At 30.0% G+C, this 17,442-nt stretch overlaps 1 protein-coding gene across 5 annotated transcripts in view; it reads left to right on the forward strand.

Annotated features, from left to right (window-relative positions):
- Window positions 1–17,442, forward strand: part of f (espin protein forked) — a 258,719-nt gene that overhangs the window by 183,580 nt on the left and 57,697 nt on the right. The window lies entirely within an intron of this gene.

Genomic DNA, 17,442 nt, shown 5'->3' on the forward strand with positions numbered 1-17,442 from the left:
TATATCGTACATATGTTTTAAGGTTCATCCAGCAAGTCTTGCAATTAATTATCTTTATTTTCTGTTGGTTCTCCAAATCATGCATCATGTCATAGACATCAACATTAATAAAATCTCGATTTTTAAATCAATGAATACAAATATTATTAATTTATATAGTTATTAATCTGGGTAATGATTTTTCCAAAATCATTGAGGACATAGTCCACAATAATTACGTGTAATCATTCTTAGTGTTGGTTAATTATAAATTATATTTTCGAAGAATTCGGAGTACTTATGACCTTAAAAGTAAGTAACAGCAAGTAGGTACTTGGCAAGAGTAGAAGGAATTATTTATATTGACGTAAAATATGTAAAAGTATTGTATTTGTAATTGTTGTCCTCAATTAAATATTATTAAAAATTTCAAACGATATTTTCGATTATATCGATTACCAATTATGCCCAATGGTAGCTACAATACAGACATTTCAAGCCTTAATGATGACTTTATAAATTTATAATATCACTAGAAATTTATAGCAGTCTAAACGTAACAAAACTTTTGCAGAATTATATGAAGCGATAATAATGATTGACGCAAAAGATCAAGCCAATACATCTCGAATAGGGCTTTTTATTTATAAACAGCTGCCATAATGAGAAATAAATGAACCAAGCAAAAAAACTTGGGTTACCGTATCAATATTAATGATTAAATTCTTCCTTAACACAATAATTAAATTCGGACAAAAATATTATTAGAGATTTTCAATTAACTAATCAATACTAACAAAAAGTAGAGTATGTTTTTTTTATAATTATCTCAATTTTATATTAAATTACGTTTTATTTCAAACTCCGGTATCCTGATTCATAGTTTTACTGTTTTGGTAACGAAATCAGAATCATTTATCACTGTCAGGACTTCAACGTTTAATACCTGAGAATTGTTTCCAAACATAAGTAGAAAACGGAAATATCGAATTCTTAGATTGTAAATTAACAAGTCCAATTAAATAACCATTCGTAAATGTATATTGTATTGATTGATTGATAATTTGTTAATTTTGTCAGTACCAGTCTAAGTTTAATTAATGGCTCCATCTGTAAAAAATCCAAAGATAACATTTATTTGTTTAAAATTTTGATTATTAAAACGTGCCGGCATATTATTAGGCGAACTTAAAATACCTTACAGAAAGCGATGCAGTATAAATTTAAGTGCCCAAAATGTTTTTATTCACTGAGAATGGTTATTACAATAAGGTACTTGTTTATTTTATGTTACATTTTGTTGATTTGTTTAATATTTAGGGACCGCTGGACATGATCATTTTATTTGGTTATGATTTTTTTTATAGGTAATATATATCATATTTTTTACACTAAATATTTTACTATAATGTTAAAGCTTTATATGAAATAATTAACAATTATTAGGATTGCATTTGTGTGTTAGTGTTAAGTAACTGTTCATTATTTCGTTCTTCATACATCAGAACTTAATAGCCAGCTTAGTAGCTGCACTATTAAAGGAGTCGACATTCCTCATACTGCTCCGATTGTCGCGCGTTCAAATCCCACAAAATCATAGATATATTTTGTGTTTTTAACTGTTTGTATTTTTGATTATTCATGGATAATAGTGTAAATTCCTATACGGGATAACTATTCCAGTCACCCCAATAACTAGGCTGACTAAAACTGATGGCCTAAACCACTGGCCAATCGTTAAACTATTCCGAGAACCATATTTCAGAGCTCATGCCCACGTTACTGAAAAATCTAAACAATACATTAATATTGGAAACTATCGACTGAAAACGACTGTTTTAGTTTTTATTTTTGGTCTGACTGATTTTATTACGTTTTACTATCGAATGTTTCAGTCAACTACTTTCAGTCGCTATTTTCGGTTCGACTAATTTTGACTACTTTTTAGTATCGACCATTTCAATCCTGTACTTTCAGTTACTATTTTCGAACTTACTAGTTTCCTTCAACTGATTTTTAACGTTCTGGCTTTGCTGTCCTAGCCGTTACCTGTCCTATTTGCTGTCATGTTTTATTTGCAATATGATTATAAATAACAATATATTGCACATTAATATAGCAATATTTTGAAACTCTATTAATGTAATATAGTAAAAAGTGTGTTATAACGGATCAAAATATAGTCGAAGTGTGCATTTGACCGAAATAGTAATTGCCATTTTCAGTCGCAACTTTTTTTAATATCGACTGGTTCGACTGTTTCTATTATTCTATACCACCTAAGAATTAGTTGTATCGTTATATGTTCATTATCGAATCATTTATAACCGAAATATTTAGCAGAAGGTCCAAACATTTCATTAAGCCTTAATTAATTTAGTTTAATCATAATTAAGACTCGGATTTACTACCATGACTTTGAAACAGCAGGCTAGTTTAATGTGTCATCTCGGTACATTAGATACGAATCAAGTTAGTTAGTCCAAATGTCGATAATTGAGTAGGTACTAGGATTTTTTAAGTGCAAAATAAATACACATACAAAGTTTTTTTTTTGAAGGATCAAAAAGATATTGAATATATCTAATAATAAAATGAATTCATATTGCATTTGTATCATAAATTAGTTACCGTTTTTTGAAAAGGATAGAAGATTAGTAAAGAGTACGCTATGACAGAATTCCATAAGTCAGGATACGAATTGCCTTCCCATCCAAAATTCATTATTTTTAGCATCCAATATTAAAATTTGTCTTAGATTATATATCGTTTCTTTAGAACTATAATAATTAAATGTATATCTATTGTATATGTAGTTTAGTCACGTGATCCACTTGGAATTTCTAGTGACTGAGCCTACAGCTTAACGTGGGTTCTGAACTTCCTCGGCATTAAGCCTACCGACTGCTCAGTGAACAACTTAAGGACCACTCCTTTATTTTCATTTATTATGTTGACCATCTAGAACCAAATGGCCTTCGGCTGATGTCGCTTGAGATTCGGAGAATGGTTGTTTTTTACGGGTGACGGAGACCCTGGGTTACGACTGGGACTATCGTAGTTTGTTTAACACCGGGGTTGTGGACGGGTAGGGATTTTATCAAGATGTTGTCGTGTTCTAAGGTTCCTATGGAGAACCTCACACTGAGCATGTTTATGAAATTTTTCACAAACGGGATGGCTGATTCGAGGTGTATATTGACGTTCCTCATAAACCATGGGGCTCTGAGTAACGCACGGACTTTTTTGGATTGGAACACTTGGAGTAGTTCAAGTTGTCTCTCCGAGACATACCTGTACTACACCTGTCCTCCATTGAGGCAGATTAGACGGACTAGCGTTTTATATAGCGTCGCTTTCTGTGGGATCGGAAGTTTGCTTTTTCTGTAGAATAGTGCAAATAATAGGCTGTACACGCTATTTCTTTTGCAAATGGCGTGCTGAATTGGAATCTGCGGTCGAACTGGAGACCGAGATTTGAAACTTTCTGGAGCCATGGAATAGGGACTTTATCAATTTGGAGGCGATAGGTGAGGAACTCCTTCTTGCGGTGGAACAGAATAGCTTGAGTTTTGCTCGGGTTTATCTGCAGCCGCCAGAATTTGTACCACGCTATCGCTTGGTTCAGCTGTACTTGGAATCTCTTGCGAATAGCGTCGGGACAGTAACCGGTTGTGAAAAAAGCGGTATCGTCTGCGTAAAATGCTGTGTGCGAAAGTTTGTAGAGCGGGAAATCAGCCATATAAAGGTTGAATAGTGCTGGTGCTAGCGAAGCACCTTGCGGGACTCCTGCAGAAATTTGTTTACGAGAGGAGACTGCGTCACCTATCCTCACTTGAACGGACCTACCGTCCAAGTATGAATCTATCAGGGAATAAGGATTACCCCAGAAAACTTCCGGTTTTATTCAACCCGGTTACGGGCGTCACTGTGTTAATTATTCCTTGTTCTATTTTCCACTGTTCCCTACAAAGACATTTACAGTTACAATCACAAACATAAAGTATATCTATAGCTCAGCAGGATTCTATCACGCAACTATATTAACAGTAAGAGGATCGTCCAGTGCGCCAACCACTCTAGCTAAAATAATTAGAAATTGTTCTCAAATTTTCTAAATTTCTTTTGATTGCTTTCTAAATCTCAAGCCCATTCTGAATATTTCAACATTAAAAATATTTTAAACAACTGAAAGAAGTTATAATATATATTTCATTAAGAATAATCATATTATGAAGATTCTAGCAAAAATAACATACTTCATTTATTGAAATAAAAAATAGGAATATTTTTAATATCGCATGCTAATAAAAAGACGTAATTGAAACGTAAGTTAAAATAAAGTTTAAAAAAGTATCCTATTCCTATTAGTACCCTATTTAGTTCTAAAAAATTAAGAGAAAATAACAATAACTATAACAATGAAAAACATTAAGCTGACAAGGTGAAATTATTTTTAAAATGCGATAAAAAATTAATATTTTCGAGATTCAAAGATATAAAACACCAAATGCGACAAAATACATATAAATGGATTTTTATATTAACTATAAAAATAATCTATGAATTATATAAAAATTACAAAGGACTAACTGCATTGTAAGCTAAGAAATCTTAAATATTTTACATTAATTATTCAAATATTTTATATCTAATATTAAATATGTTTAATACAATCTTAATTCCCAAATTAGTTTACCACTATTTTTCTGTTGTACCCGCATCAATATACAAACAAGACGAGTACCAGATCAATATTAATTTTCCCAAATTAAAATTAAAATTAAAATTAAAATAAACTACTTAAGCTAAAGTTAAGAACACATTTATACACTACACTAATAAAGTTCATGTGGTTTGATAGCTGTATTACTTCCATGTTAATATGAATTAATAAACTCATTGCATGTTCTATAGCCAAATCGTGGATAGCTTCGTTCGATCTATTTCATCATGAAGATCATCGTGGAGTTCTTCGTTGATTACAGAGTGATAAGCATTGGTCGAAGAACTCTGTTTTGGCATCGTTAGATAATGCCAGGGTAATATTATATAATAATTATATTCTATATAAATAATTCCGACTAACCAGTACAGTTCTTTTAAGTTGAGTCTGTTTTTGTCTACGTAAAAGAAGTAAATGAAAATGAAAAAAAGCATGAAAATTAATTCTATATTACCGTCTATTATTATTATTATTAATTCACACGCAAGACGAGTGCGAGAAAATACATCAATATGTATTCCTCAATTACCAATAAAAGAAAGCGAAGATAAATAATTTTAAATCTATCTACACGAATGTAGTACATATTTAGTCGAAAATGGCGTTTATAAATAAGATATAACGAGTTGATGCTTTTATTACTAAATTGCTACGAAGTAATTCGATAATCAAACAAAGAAATTTTAGTAGACTAAGGTAAAGGAATGAAGGAAAATTTTGTGAAAGTAAACCGAGATCAATTTGTGATGGTAAACGAAGTATTGGTAGAATAAAGACCTCTCTTCAAGCTAAGATAGACGCAAAGACAATGGAAGAAGCTAGTATATCAGGAGCATACAGTAATCTTCACCAGTTCCACCACATGTTTGATTTTAAAGCTGTGGTAGGGCTGCTTCTTTTATAAAAAAAACCGACAACATGAATATGTTTTCACGCAATACCTTTGATATTATTTTTAGGGCACTGTCAATTATAAAAATATATTTTTTATTTGTAGCACCATCATACTTGGCAGTCCTTTTCGTATCGCACTAATATAGACACAAAGACAATGGAAGAAGCAATACCTTTGATATTATTTTTAGGGCACTGTCGATTATACTTAGCAGTCCTTTTCGTATCGCACTTACTAAAACTACGTCAGTGTTTTCATATTAAACATAAATAAACTTTTGCTCTTTATCAATCTACAATTAGTGTTACTAAATTATAACATTTTACCTGTAATTCATAATGTACACGCGTATTGTCGGCTGCTAATTTTCTCTGTTAAGTAATAATTAATGATAGGCAGGAATACAGGAAATTTGGCAATATTTGAGAATGCATAAGAGTAAAGAATCGATGAAGATTACTGTGTGCTTATATTAGCGGACAAAAAAACTATTTAATGATTAATTATACCAATATTTTTTAATATATTTTATGTTATTTTTCATCCAAACTATGAAAAATACGTTTAATAAAAAGTAAAAGTGACTAAATGGTTCGGTTCAACGGTTCAAATTCCACCTCGTAATTCAAATTACCAATCAACATGAATTCAATTATACTGGCGATCATTACTTCGTTGCATTTAACATCCCGTGAAGTTGTCCAAGGACTTTCTCTTTTTGTCTCTCGAACGTGAACGAGCGTTCCGAAGCGAATCTCCCGAAGAGCCTGTTTTTAGGTCAAAAATTCGCCGAAACCACATCCACGGCAGAGGGGAGGTGGGGACAGAGACGATTATTGATACTCGGCCGATACCATTGTTTATTTAATGATTGATTAACCATATTGAATTATCCGAATGTTTTGGTCCGCTGCCTTTTTATTATGTGCTTTTAATAATAGCGACAAACACGGTTTTCGGCTTATGTAATCGTTTCTAGATGAAAAACCATTTTTGATCGATTTTAGCGATTAGTGTTGACGCGAGAGCAATCGCGAAAATATAAGGCCGTGCGAAGGCGGTTAGTGTCATTGGCTAAAGGTAAGACAAGTTAATCAGCGATACCGATTAAGTAATCTTTAATATTTATGGTTTAAATAGTAGTACAGTATTTCTGGTTAATATCAATATAAACCATTTTTAATTTCAGTGCTCTAATTTTGCAACTTAATTAAATTGTTGTTTTTTAAGTTAAATGATATTTATTTATATTATTCTATTATCTATTCTTTTAAATATAAAAGCCCTCAATATATATTAAATAACATGATATATTTTACAATTTTAGTGAAGTATTAAAAATATAATTTTTGGTTTCCTTCTTTCTATTAATAATAAAATAATGAACAGAAACTATCTAATGCGATTTTAACACATGTTTGTTCAGATATATCTGAAATTTCAACATATCAAGATAATTTCCTGTATTCCGTTATAAATTATTTAAATACACTTCCTAATATTATACACAGCAGTGTTCGTGATTGAAAGGTATTCTTTACTCCAGCTTCTCAAAATAATAATTATCTATCTTCCAACGACAGTTAATAATTAACCTTAAATATTAGTAATGTAAATTCTAAGACAGCAATGGAAAACCTATCTTCCATACAGTCTAACATTTTTGCGATAAAATTAAATTGTTGAAAGATTTTTTTATCACTTTATTAGATATGCTTAGTACAAATTCAATAAGAAGTGAATTTAGCATATATTACAATGAAAAAACAAGATATAGTATGTAATAGACTAATTGAGTATATGCGAACTTACGTAAAATGAGAATCATTTTAATTTAGTTTGGTTATGTATGACCTTTAAAGGTTCATATTTCGTTGAGAAGTAAGTTTAGTTAACGATATTGTTTACGTTATTATTTAGGCCTCTGAAAAGCAATTCGTCACAATGCGATTACGATTACGTATTAATACTTTAGGACAATTAGCGGTATTAAAAGTTGAAGAATTTAGCTAACGAAATAAAATCAAACTTATATCAATGGACTCATTATGTTGCTTAAAATTATTAATTCTTCTTCCGTGAATAGCTTAAAATAATATGAAAAAGCTAGAAGGGAATAAAATAAAATTTATATCTGATGGTATATTTCAATATGGAAGTACAGTACATATTATTGGCGCATTTTCATAGCCTTTTTGGATTTTTTTCATACCACCTACAAACTTACCAAAATTTACAGACTTGTACATTCTATTTAATAATTGAATATACTGAACTCAATTAATGATTCATTTATTAAATACTACTATATATTTTTTAGTTTTAGAAAAATTAATAAAGTTCAAAATAATAATAAATTAATTTGCTCCTATTAAATGACAACCATCATTTGTAACTAAGAATGGAAATAAATAAAGAATGGCTAACAAATTTATCAAAAAGTAGAAAAGCCCTATATAAATTAAATATGATCACTATTATAATTGTCAACAGCGTCCAACAGCGAAAAATTAAATTTTTATTATATTAGTTTTATTGCGTTTACCAAATACTTCCTAATTACTGCAGTATTTTTGTTAATATTATAAATTTTGTAAACTAGAAGACAGTAGTAAACATAATAGAAGACACTTTTTCTTTGTGTTTGACAGAAATCCTGTTGGAGCAAATATATGTATATATAGTCTACCCAATAAAACCGCCAATGCACGTCACCAAAGTTTATGACATCACGCATTAGACACTATTCCGTCTTTTTTAACTAAGATAAAATGAGGAGAACAAAAAGCCACTCCGAGATTAAAATGAGTTTTACATTTTTACAAGCTACATTTGGTAGTATATTCAACGACACCTATGATGTGAATTGACTATTTTATTGGAAGAACTATATCTTACTTAGTTCTGTAAAATTATTATGTTTTCATTATATTCAACGATAATTATAATGCCTTAGCAACAGAAAATTTTGTTAATGTTTCATTTACTGCAGGAAGAAATTTACATAAACATTACATGACATTCTGCAACTTCAATAATATTTTCTTTTTAATTATCAATTAATAATTTATAGAAGCCATCATAAATTTTTCAGATAACTAATGGCGCAGAAAAGAGGGAACGAATAGTCCATAAATTGGAAACTAATTATTAGAGCATGCAATTTACTGCCCAAATAGGTTTGAAAAATTGAAAAGATGTCTTTAAAATTAGTTTATTTACTTGTCAGAAGGGAAAATTACTTAAGAAGTGTAACTGATTCATACATAGAAATATTTCAACTGTATTTAACTATTAATTGTAAAACGGCGCAAGATGAAAATAGGTGATATTTTTACTAATGAATAGTCACGGAAATAGTGAAATTACTGTTATTACAATCAAAGCACAAGAATGTGATATTGAATGAAATACCTGGATAAGAGATTATAATGATAAAGAATTGAGACCATGCAACGATCAGTACAATCATAGAATACCTGACGATAAGAAGAATTGCATAATATGGGATCCAAGGAGCATAGGATACATTAAAATTAGGGCGTCAATACTTACGTCAAATTTAGACAGACAATTACAGAACAATAATAAATAAATTTTATTTCCCTAGTTATTCCGAGTACAATGCAACTTATGTTCATCTAATCACAATATATGGAACTAATGTATTCGAAAAACTACAGTGCTAGAAGGTTCAGATCATGTATAAATAAAACATATATAAAAATAGTTAAGGTACAGTTCGTATTAAAATATACCAAAAAATACTTTCTTTTATTCAATATTTTAAAACATTGTATAGTTTTAAACAATATATTTAATAACAAGTGGACCTTTATCTGTGTTGTCGAAAAAAACTGGACTGTTGAGAGGTGGACATGTTGTATTTTAATCTAGTTGTTACAAAAGTTATTTCCTACATTTTTCTTTAGTTATACAATAGCTAGTGCAGTTCGAGTTAATAACAAATTAATAGTGACTATCAAGCGATAGTAAATACAATTATGAGCAATAACAAAAAACTGTATTTAAAACTGTTGATTTACTAACAACATTCAATAATTTTTCAATCAACATGGATACAAACAAGAAGCCAACAATCACCAAGAAACCAAAATATAAAAACAGCCGTCAGAACAATCTATAGTACCTCGTATTACTAATTATCCTTCGTACTTTTTAATTACACAACATTTAATAAATTGTAATAGCAGAGAATTATACCAGCATCTGTGTAACAATAAACAAAAACGTATTTCTCCGGCTCAGCAGGAAACAAGTTTTGTTACAAGATAATTTCGCCGTTATGTTTTATTTATATCACCCTCAATTTTCCTTCTGCAGTTTGTAAAAATGTTTGAACGAACCTTACAATTTGATAAGTGAATTATAGTAACCAATCGCGACAAAAATGGAAAGAAATATGGTTACGCAAACGCGATATGTAAATCTGGTGTTATTCGAGTGATTGTCGGAATACTAATAAATACATTTGGAATAAATAAACATATGTAAAAGTGATTACAAGTAGTAAGAGCGGCTGCTAATTGAACGAAAACTTAATGTAGTCCTTTTTCCCGCTCGATTCGAGCCGGTCCGGTTATTTAGTCCAGTTTTCGTTTCAGTATTCGAGAAATGCATTATTACGTGTTATGTTACGATTACATATTAATAAGAAAATGTCATATTTACGAATTTTTGCCTTATTTGTGTACCCAGGTGAATGGTTTAATATGAATTTTATGGTATTGTTTTTTAATAATGTAACAAGTAGCTAGAATGAATTCATATATCAGCATAAGCAAATTTGATTTAATAAATTATTCATTTATGATTTATTTCGTATGGGTATATTTCCATCTTTTTGGAATGCAATTACTAGTTGATAGAATATTCTAGATTGTTCAATATTTTTTATACTTCTATGAGACACAAGAGATCAAACATAATTTATTTTAACATTATAGTACATTTAATGCATATATTATCTCGTTTATGTTCGAACTAAATGATTAGAGACACAATTTTTAAATCATGTAATCCGTCAAAATAACCTTTGCCGGTTAACCTGTAATTATTATCACTAATATTTTTAAAAATTTCGTAGACGTTTGACAACCATGCGAATTTTGTAGGCTGATAGGGTTACATGTTCAAACGTATCAGATAGCATTATATCTCTTTTTAATCAGAATAAAATGAGTAGGATAAACATTGTCTTAAAATAAAACGAATACACAAATTGCCATAGGCAATACATTCGACATCGTGATGACGTGAATTCACTGTTATTTTGGATAAACTATATTTGTGTGCGAGGTCCGATGAGTGAAATATATAAAATTAAGAGTTTCGTTTATATTAGTAGTAAGTAGGATTGTTTTAAAAGTTTATACAGTCGATTTAGTAAGTCGTCGCTTCATTCCGGCAAACTTAAATTTTTTCAAGTATTTTCTTCTTTTTAAATCAAACATGTGATATATAGTACTGCCGATGGAATTCTGGGCTGATTATAAGGTTCTTTTGAACTCAATTAACTAGTTTCAATTTAATTATCAAGAAAATATGCTTCTGGACTATGGACGATTAGACTATACGCATAGACTAATGGGTCCTTCAGTTCCTAGTTAATCATGCCTTAGAATATTAAAGAGACTACAACTATTTGATATAGTTCAGTGAACTTAAAAGTAAAACTCAAAACTTACCAAATTAGAAAGACAAATTCATATTGGATCGGCAATCATTCTGCTGTTACTCGAGGCATTTGTTGTTCAATCTAAAGCTTAATACCTCAGACTGTCAGCCCACCAAAACTAAATTGAGCTGTGGACTATTAGGATATAGAGAAACTAGTACTTGGGAAGGCATTTCTTACATACTATACCACGCAAATTTTGATAAAATTAGTGAAAACCAGAAGATCAGAAAACTGAGAACGAAAGTACGATCAATACTCATAAATAATTTTATTACAACTTCAAATTCTCCAGATGAAACAACGACTGCGTACATTCATTTGGTCGTTTCATCAGAGCAGTATATGAGGGTCCAATCAACCAGAAAAAATGTGTGTTCTTCAAACGTACGTAACGTTAAAAAGTAGCTACTTCTTTCGATAAAAGTAGAATAGTTTTTGTTTAAACATTACAAATTTCCAAAATTTCCAGTTATATCTACATCAGTACCAGAAGTCATATAAACTCTTAATTTGAGCTTAAAGACACGGTGAGCTACTATAATCATATGTTTATATTTAAACGTGATACCCATCCAAACCCACCTGACAACGTGGCAACTCACATTGTATTATTTATTACAAATATATTATTTTATTCAGTATAGTATCACTGAACCTTAATACACTTGATCCTTTTAATTTATAGAGTATAACCTTAATTTAAAAGATTGTCGAAATATGCTTCCACAGCTATATTTTCCCGAGTTCAGGAGGGGTCAAACCTAACGAATAAAATGGATATGGCAATAATTAGCAGCTTAATTTTCACAATAACTTCTTCAACTGTGTGAGAGTATTAAATTTAATTTTTTGGATATCTTTCACACATCTCTTTCAATTTGTTTTAAAAAACTACAATAATAATTTTAGTTTATAGATTTGCCAGTTTGAAGACAACCGATGACTAAAAGTCCCTTCGAAACCAAACTCACATAATCGTTTAGCTTGGTGTAGGGTTGTGGTGGTAGACCCAAGAGTCATTTAAAATGATCAAAGTGCCCACAAATCATTCAAATATATTTCTTTTCAATTATTAACAGATTTTCCAATACCAAACTCAAACCCAAAACTTATTAAATAACTTAAATAACGATAAATACAATATAGGATCTAACAATATATTTAGCTGCATATTAGTTTTATTTTTCTTTACCAATTGAAGGTGTGAGGATTGTTTTCAGCAGTGCCGGATTAAGATTAGTTGATGCCCTAAGCAATCTCTGCCTGTGGGCCCCCCTATTCATGAAAAAATGGTGCTGTTTCTAGTGCACCCAAGACATGAAGCCCTAAGCAATAAATTTGTTTATCATTTAATTCGTTATTAGTTATCAGTTGATCTATTAAAGGATTCGGTATCCCTTATTAACAACAGCTTTCTTTGAGTTCTGCTAAAACGCGGGAATGTGTCTCCCTGGAATAAGGAGCCATTACAATATCTTATCATTTTTGAGCAACTGTTTGTTGAGTATTTGTTTTAAGACTATCCAATAGTCATTTTATTTTTAGCCATCTTTATAAAATTCCATCTTGTTCTTAGGCAAACCCTCATTGTTCAAGTGATGATAATCAACTTGTTTATCAATAATTTTAAATCGCATTGGTTACAATCGCTACTCCTTCATTGTTGATTATTCCATGATCCTTGAACCGCCATCTCTAAACATTTTCAATTAACTATCCTAACTTTATCAATTGCAACAAAATTACCATTTCTGAAATATTTAAAAAATAATCCCACATTTTAATCAATGGAGATTTCAAATATTAGCAACTAGCATATTAAAGATTACTTCCCAAGAATAATTCATTTCTTACAAGTTACGAAAACACTAGTATTTAGTGTTCCTTGTGAATATCATCCGACTTTATGAAGTACTTCACCATTTTATATTTACACTGTGTATTTAAGTTTGACGTCTGGCGAAATTACCCTTTCTATTTTAAAATTATACGCAATGGTGATTGCAACAGCAACAAAGTTTGAAAAAAAATTATTCAATGTTTAAATAACTAATAAAACTCATACAATATATTTACATTTTTATTGTGGTTAAAATAACCTTCAGTATATTTTATTATGTCCTATATAATAGATTGACAAAATTGAATATTTTTTCCTATTGTGATTATGACCTACCAAAAAGTAATCTTAATTTTTAATTTAAATATTGAAAATAGACTTTCATATTCGTTGAAGACATAGAATTGAAATCGCGAGGCAGTGTTAAATTATCTATAAAAATAACTTATATTAAAGTTATACCTAAGGTAATATTGTAAACGGTTGATAATAACTTAAAAAATAGATTAATATTGCAATAATTTATATATTAATTTACCTATTTTCTCCATGATTTTTTGTCATATCTAAGATATTTCTTTAAAAATGTCATATTCACATAAATTACATTTAATAACATTACTAATATTTAATACATTTAATTATTTTAGATAATTGAATTAAATTTATTTTGTGTCCAAAGAAACACAATTCAAGTTCATTCATATTTTGAACTGAATTAACTCGAATAACACCGCGACCAACTTTTTTACAATGTAATGTGGTAAATGTAATTTTTTTATCTATACATCGTTCGAAGAATTGTAATAGTATGACGAAAAATACACCAAATAACAATACATTTTGTATAAAAAAACAGTCAAATGACCAGAAACAAAGAATCCCTGGTTAAAATTTAACAGAAAAAAACAAGCTCGATTACAGGAAATGATTTTTTATTTTTTAATGGTGTCTGGTATTTTTAGTGTGTCCTTGTACAATAACGTTCCACGAAACAAGTCAGTGAAATTGCTGTATTATAGAGTCGATTCCAAATATATATGCGTTATATGTTTATGATTGTTTATAGGCAAGAAAATAATACACATAGTCTAGAAAAAACCCTAATTGGTAAAGAGGTCGCTAAAACAGCCCTCAATATTGTATGCGATAAATAATGATTACATATCAATGGAAATCAATAAATAAACATTTTCTTTATTAAAAATTTAAATCAACTTTATCACATGACCTAGAATTTTTTTGTTTTTTGATAAATATATTTATGATGATAAGCCGTAAAATTTTGGATTCGTTTTTTACCAAGAACGTTGGGAGTTCAAATCCCAATTATTTCTTTGGAGATAAGTCTATTAATAAAATATTCATCTCAATCCGAGCTGGAAATAACTAGATGCCTTCTCAGATGGTCGGTCTTCACGTTAGCCTCTTCGCACTTTATCACATATATTTCACAATTTGCAATATAGTTTAAATGAACTGGTGAGAATAGTGGTGAAAATCAAGTGATTGATATCATATGCATGTTTACCTTTGAAAACTCATATTTTAACTAACTACATATGTTCTACATTTTCGTCATGTTATGAAAAAACCTAGTATTTAACATTATTTATTTTCAATTTCAAAAATTAAGCCATCCTGTCTCTTACCACCCAAGTAATAATTGATGGTTAGTTTATAAACTAAATATTCTTGCAAGAAGGTGTAATCCAATTTTTACAAAAATGCAGGTGCAAAAGGACTCAATAAATTCGGACGATTTAACCTTTTGGACTAGGTAGATGTAAGACAATGCAGTTTATCTGTTGAAGACTACGAAGATTATTTTACGTGCTGGCATTTATTCTCATCATTTTATCACTTTAAAAGGTATTTATTGAAAAACTGGTACAATATATATTACTCAAAATGTTTTCCATTATCTTTTACGGAAATTTCCCATTTTCCTAGCAACATAGCGACACCCTGTCCAAATAACAATGTTTCGCGCTTCATTAGCTTTTTGAGTGCCAGCAAAAACATGCTGTATTGATCTAAATAAATGGTAATCAGAAGGCGCTATGGGTTAGTACGGTGAATGCAGTAGAACTTATATAAAGTACATCATGCTTCTTTTGCAAGAAATGAAACCGCAGTATTGTTCGAAATGGCAAATGGCAGTTAATTCATTAACTGCTAACCTGTTTGCATTTTCTTGGAGAGTTTGAGCTGGGTTTACGCGCATAATAAGTCTTACAATTCATTGACATACAGACATCAAAATCGCCACATTGAAATCATTGAAACCAAAACCGGCAATTAGAATATAATGGAGAAGATACACCACACTTTTTAAAGTGTTTGATGAATTTTGGCAAATTAGAGTACAAAAATACTGAATGTCTAAAATAAAATGAGCCTTCTATAATTAGTATCTGTGTACATTGAACCCAACAATATTAATGGTTTTATTATTTTAATATTTTAGGGTCTTTGCATTGATACTAAAATATATCGCTGATCAAAATACCTGCCTAATAAGTATCTAACATTTTATAATTATATATTTTATAATAAATTATGTTTTGATTATAGAGAACATAATGTATTGAACAACATAGCATATCGATTATAACCAAATAATCAATCATTCAGTTACAGCAACCAAGATAGTTCGATCAGTGACGTCAAATAAAGTATGACTATTGTTATCGTAGTGACAAGCGAAATAATTGTTTAGCTGTGAATATATGAGATTTTGATAACTAATAAAATGAGATAGATTTTTCTCCAATATATCAAAAAAATAATTGATTTTATACATTTTTGCATCAGTGCTACGTTAATACCAGTAATTGTCCGAATTTCAAAAATAGTTATTAAATTTACTAATTATTCAATTCAATTATCAATTATTGGGCCAATTACAACATTGCTTAGCTTAATCTCTTTTAAATATTTAGTCAGTTTTAATTATTGCGTTGCTCATTATTAAATATTTTAATTGATTTAACGGCAAAAAAATAGTTTCCAAAGTAGTATTAATTACTAATCTATATCTTTAATTAAAAAATATTCTTTACATTTTTTTAAATAAGTATATTGAGAAACAGATTATATAATTAACACGTTACATATTTATATTATATATTTAAGCTAGCGGACACAACAGACATTGTACTGTCGAACATTGGCTTTTTATTTGGAGGTAATAATTTATTTAGATAATAAAACAAATATTATAAGATTATTACAATAACACCAATTTAGAGAGTTTGTTGTGATATTTTATTATAATGAAAAAACGTTTAAAACTTAAAAAAACTTAAAACCCCTTTACTGCGTTATCTACCTGGTCCGATTGTGAATCTAAACTACTCTCGAATCCACATAAACACATACAAAAATGACGTCAAATGGTTCCAACAATGTAGAAGAATTTCAGTCACAAACATACAGGCAGAATTATTATATTTCCAAAGATAAAGATTATTTAGAACCAGCGACGGTCCCTCAATAAGTGCAGCTCCAAATTTAAAACCTTTAAAAAAAACTAATTAAATTCTTTTTATTTAAAAAACGATTCATCATAAACATGAAACTAATACATAAGAACTTTGACGAATTTCTTATCTGACGGTAAACGGAAAGCTTAAACCTATCCATTTTGCCGGCTTAGTTGGCAATGTTGGCGCCGTGGTAAAGGCGACTGGACGGTCTACCTACTGTTGCAATAGTCGCGGGATTATGTTTGTGATTGTTTAATATTTGTGATTGTCCTAGGCAAGAGTGTAAAGTCGGACAAAGAAAATGATCTCAGTCACGCTAGTAACCAGGCTGTATAAGACCGGATATATCCTGCGATGATTTCTAAGTTGGTCGCTCGCAAGCCGGTAGGCCTAATGTAGAGGACCGTGGTTCGCCCACGTTAAACTGTAGGTTCAGTCCAGATAAAACCCTAGTTGATAAAAGGAAACTTTAAAATATAAAAAAACTATCAATTAGTTCATAAACAAAAGTCCAGATTCCCAAATCGCAAGACGCTGATTATCCGTGTTCACCGCGACCGACTTTGGTTTATGCTGGCCCGCATGCACATTAAATAAGTGCACTTGTAGCTCATGGATGTAATAATCTGTGTCGAAATGGGAATTTAAAAATTTGACGGACAAATTTGATCTGTCCAGATAATATAAATAAGATAACGTTGTGCACCCCCAAAGTATTAAACCACGCGCCGCCGTTGTTTCAAATACAGTTACAATTTGGTATCAATTTAATATATTTTTTATTTTTATTTCAGGAAAATTAAATAAAAC

The sequence above is a fragment of the Rhynchophorus ferrugineus genome, unplaced genomic scaffold (genome assembly GCF_030347505.1).
Source record: "Rhynchophorus ferrugineus isolate W39M unplaced genomic scaffold, kcgeb_rfMv2 rfM1, whole genome shotgun sequence".
In the NCBI taxonomy this organism is placed as follows: Eukaryota; Metazoa; Arthropoda; class Insecta; order Coleoptera; family Curculionidae; genus Rhynchophorus; species Rhynchophorus ferrugineus.